Source organism: Elephantulus edwardii, unplaced genomic scaffold, assembly GCF_000299155.1.
Source record: "Elephantulus edwardii isolate Elephantulus edwardi_28Jun2011 unplaced genomic scaffold, EleEdw1.0 scaffold00137, whole genome shotgun sequence".
Taxonomy (NCBI): domain Eukaryota; kingdom Metazoa; phylum Chordata; class Mammalia; order Macroscelidea; family Macroscelididae; genus Elephantulus; species Elephantulus edwardii.
In genome coordinates this window covers 3071546-3076552 of record NW_006399887.1, presented here as the reverse complement: position 1 = coordinate 3076552, position 5007 = coordinate 3071546, and the positions used below count along the sequence as shown (strand labels likewise).

The 5007-nt window shown below is 39.3% G+C and overlaps 1 pseudogene; it reads left to right on the top strand.

Moving 5' to 3' along the window:
* Positions 1-1410: 1410 nt before the first annotated feature.
* LOC102859070 overlaps positions 1411-5007 on the top strand; it is a 9589-nt pseudogene continuing 5992 nt past the window's right edge.

Genomic DNA, 5007 nt, shown 5'->3' with positions numbered 1-5007 from the left:
CTTCCTCTCCTGCGCTGTCCCTCCACCCTCCCAAGCATGAGGTAGACCGAAGAAGAATCAATGCCTTTGAATTGTGTTGTTAATGAAGAGTATTGGATATACTATGTAATTGTTGTTGTTAACCACATTGAAGGAGATTACCCATCCTTCTCCCCCAGAACAGCTGGTGACTTTGAATTGTGTGCCTTTGAGTTTGCAGTGCAGCTTCTTGCCACTAGGCCACCATAGCTCCTGGATATACTCTATAGATTCCAAAAGAACAAACAGATCAGTCTTGAAGGAAATGCACCTAAATGTAATGGTGAAACGTCTCTCCACTTTGGACATTCAAATGTCCTCTATGATGCAATAGATTGAAGTTTTTTTCCCATTTTATAACTATATTATTTGTCTTTTAGTTTTTAAATTGTCAAAGTTTATGTATATTCAGTTTTTAATAAGCTATTAGATTTTTTTATATGGTTTCAAAAGATATCATCCAAGTCTTTTCATTTTCCTTATCTTTTCACTTTTTATGTAATTTTTTGATGAATACGAGTTTTCAATCTAAAAAAAATTAAGTGGCCACCTTATAACAAAGCAAAATATTGCTAGGTCCTGTGCCATCATTATGATCACTGATATGTTTGAATTTATTGTTATCATTGTTAGATCTTCACATGTAAGGCCAAGGACTCAAGGAAGGGACCAGAGACAAAGAGAAATCTAAAAGCAGCTTTATTAAGTGGGCTCCGGGGCAGGATTCCTTGGTCTGGAGAGGGAGAAACAAAACTGTTCCTTAAGTGGGTTGGGGCAGGCTTCTGTAGCAGAGTCCTTGGGAAGAAAATGGAGGGACATTTCAGTTGGGGTTTAATCAGGTGGGTGAGGCTGGTCACTCCCTTTGTTGACATGTTGATATTCTTTGAAATCTCCATTCTCCCCTTTGACCTTGGTCTTGGCCTGACAGTCATTGAGGGTTTTCTTAATTTTTCTTCCCCTCCACGAAACAGAATTCCTTTCCTAGTGATTGATTATAACGTGTATTGACAGTACTACTAAAGGGAAAAGCAGAATAATTGTAAAAGAAAGAACTCAAACAATATAAAACAATTTGTTATAACAATACTCTTGAGTTGGACTCACTGGGTTCAAATCTTGTCCTGGATATTTATAAACTGAATGACTTTGAGAAAGTCAGCTAACCTCTAAGAGGATCCATTTCCTTATCTAGAAAATTGAGGGAAGGTCTTCTTAGGATTATGGTTTAGTGATGACAAGTGAGCCACCACGGGAAAGGCACATGCTTCAAATTCACCAGCTGGGTAGTCTCCTCCCTTGAGATTAACTGCCTCTGAAAACCTGCTGGATGGTCAGCTATGAGCTGTTTTCAACTCAGCCTAACAACAACAACAGTATGAAGGCGTTGCAGTCATGAAGTTATTTGACAGAGCTAAAGTAAATGTCAACCTCCTGATCTTTCTTCTCAACAAAAAGTTCTATGGGAAGTAAGTGACCATTTGCTACCAGCCCAGAAGGTGGAAGGGAAGAAGTTCTTCTGGGAGCCTTGCTTCCTGCTGGAGCCCAGGACCAGGCCTCACTCTCATCATTCCCACTGCTGCATTTTAACTCCGCCTGCTCTCAGGAGGCATTTGTTACCCTCTCCCCTCCTGTTTATTTTTTAATAGTGAACTTGTATCTCAGGCTTTGTCTGACCCTTCTGGTTCCTTTGTTTTCTTTAAAGATGCATTAAAAATAACTGGTGATTGGAATGCAAAACTTGTGTACACACATTTGTACATGGTCCAAACGTGGTCTTTGGTCTATCAAAGTAGCTCTGATTACAGCGGTGCTCAGAATGTTATTAATGAAGCAATGTCCACAATTCGGTGGAACTCCATCTACATTATGGTTGATGGATTTTCCCCTTTTCTGAAATGATAGGTGTATTTTCTTTTGTCTTGTTTATATTCTACTAAAAGAATCTCTATAAAATATGTTCAGTGAAGGTGGATCTAAAATCCCCAAATCATAAAGATCATAAGAGACAAAGTAGGATGAACCTTAGAAGGCCCACCTCATGGTATAAAAAGGCTGACAAATACAGCCAGAAATACACAACCAGGAGAGGATAAAATTGTTGAATGGGACCTTCCAACAGGGTGAAAAGAAAACCTATTGACTGGGAAAAAACACTTGGCATTACCATTTCAGGCAAGAGACTCACATAAAAAGTTTACAGAATCCTGCAGGGCATCCACAAGAAAAAGATTTACAGCCCAATTACAAATCGGGCAAAAGCCATGGAAACACTTTTCACAGAGGAAGCCAACAGGCACATGAAGGATGTTCAAAATCATTGACAATAAGAGAGATGCAAATCAAAACCACAGTAGCAGTGACAAAGTTTAACAGGACAGCAAGTAATAAATGTTGGAGAAGATATGGAGAATTAGGAACTCATACACTGAACGTGGGATTGTAAAATGGAACAACCATTCTGGAAGGCAGTTTGGCACTTCCTAAAAAAACTGAACATAGAAATTCCATATGACCCAGGTATTCCAGTGCTTGGAATATACACTGAGAAAAAATGAAAAGTGAGACACAAACAGAGACTTGTACACTAATGTTCATAGCATCATTATTCACCATCGCAAGAACATGGAAACAGCCCAAATGTCCAACCACAATCTAATGGATTAAGAAATTATGGTACATTCACACAATAGAATGCTACAATGAATGCAGGAGCACTTTTGTAAATTATTGTAAATTGCAAATTTTGTAAATTACCTAACTTGGGAGGAACTGAAGAGCATTATGCTGAGTGAACTAACTCAGTCCACAAGGACAAAATTGTATAAAACTATTATTATAGAATAAGTATATGGATCCAAGGGGGTGGGAAGAGTGGAAGCAGAGGGATGAGGATGTACAAGGGATTAATCATGGGGTTGTACAATTTGATGGGGGGAGTAAGGGAAATTGGAAGAATCTGGTCTAGAAAGCAATGTATTAGAATTTTGTAAATAAACTAGAATAATAATAATAATAAAAGTTGAACAAAGAAATTCCTATGAACCAGCTATTACACTGCTTTTGGAAGCAGGAGTGGCATCCACTTCCTAAACAACATTCCTCTGGTAACTATGAACTTTGATAAATGACAATAGTTATAGAAAGGCTTCAGGTCTTTTGTTCATAGGGTCGCTATGAGTCGTGTTCAACTCGACGACAATCAATAACAACAACATTACACTGCTTAGAATATACCCCAAGAAAATTAGAATTGAGACAAAATGAATATTTGTACACAAATGTTCCTCACAGTGTTATTTACCATCGCAAGAACATGGAATCAGCCCAAATGTCCAATCACAATCTAATGGGTTGAACAATTGTGGTATATTCACATGATGGAATACTACTTAGCATACAGGAGCAATGATTTTGAAAATCACTACCTAACTTGGTAGGGACTGGAGAGCATTATGTTAAGTGAAATAACTCAGATAAATACTGTATAAGACCATTATTGTAATAATAGAAAGATTACTAGTAAAATGTGTATGAGGATCCAAGAGGGGGAAGGTAAGAGCAGAGGGATGAGGATGGGTGGGGGAGGGGGTTAATCATAGGGTCGCATAATTTGATGAGTAGAGGAAGGGGTGGGTAAAGGAAATAGGAAATATCCGGTTGTGAAAAACAATGTATACGAACTTTGTATGCAAACCTGTATAAAATACAAATTTTACTTGAAAAATAAAATATGTTCACATCCTGAGGTTTTTACTTTCTCTGGAATACCCAAATCCTGTGTGTAGTTTACGGTAGATTCAGAAGTTCTTGTATGCTCTGATTTTTGCAGAAGGTAAAAAGGCCCGAGGAAGATAGTGAATTGAAAGAAGTTTGGAAAATGGGACTCTAGGACTAACTAATAAATGTTGTTGTAACCCCAAATTTCTATCTCCAACAAGTAGACTCTTCTGGAGCTTTAAACATCTATTCCCTCGGACAGGTGGGTTGATGTAGCAACGGGCTTGAGAGCGTCAGAGATTGTGAGGATGCCACAGGATAGGGCAGTGTTCTGATTGGGTGTTCATAGGGCCGCTTCCATGACTTCGCATTGTGCTCAGAATAAAGTCCTTACATGTTGTTGTGTGCCATTGAGTCAGAACTCACTCGTAACTGACCTTCCAGCAGATTTTCAGAAGCAGTTTATAATCACACAGAAGGAGATGGCCCATTCTTTCATGGAGCAGCTGGTGAATTTGAACGGTATGCCTTCAGGATTGCAGTACAGCTATTTACCACTAGGTTACCAGAACCCTCTACTAAACTTTGAATAATCTGACCTTCACCTAAGGCCCCACCTGGTATTCTTTCTCCATACTCATTATACTTCTTTGTACATCTTTTATCTCATTTTTCACAATTCCCAACACTCTTCTGATCTCTGGCCTTGGCAGACACATGCCTTTAATGAGCACCAATCTTCCCTCTTCTTACATTTCAGTTTAAACACACCTCCTGAAAGTTGCCTTCCTCAAACCAATACTTCTAAGGAAGTCTCCTTTTTTAACTGAACACATTTCCCTTGTTCTTCCTTAAAGCATTTATCACAACATGCAAATATGTTGGTTTGGTGCATTTCTTTTTCCAGGCCACTTCTTTAATAAGAATGTAAATTCTATGAACCATGGGCTGTTTACTCTAAGATTCCTAGTCTCCAGCATAGGGCCTGGCAGTTCACCACTGGTTAAGAAATACTTGCTAAATGAAAATATTTAACAAACCACTTGGATGTTGTTGTTGTTGTTGTTGTTATGTGCCGTCGAGTCGTTTCTGACTCGTAGCGACCCTAAGCACAACAGCCCTAAACCCTGCTCTATCCTGCGTCAACTGCACCGCCTCTGACACACCCATCCCGATTACCCCAGTCACCAAATCAATCCATCTCATAGAGGGTCTTCCCCTCCTGCGCTGTCCCTCCACCCTCCCAAGCATGATGTCCCTCTCCAAGGACCT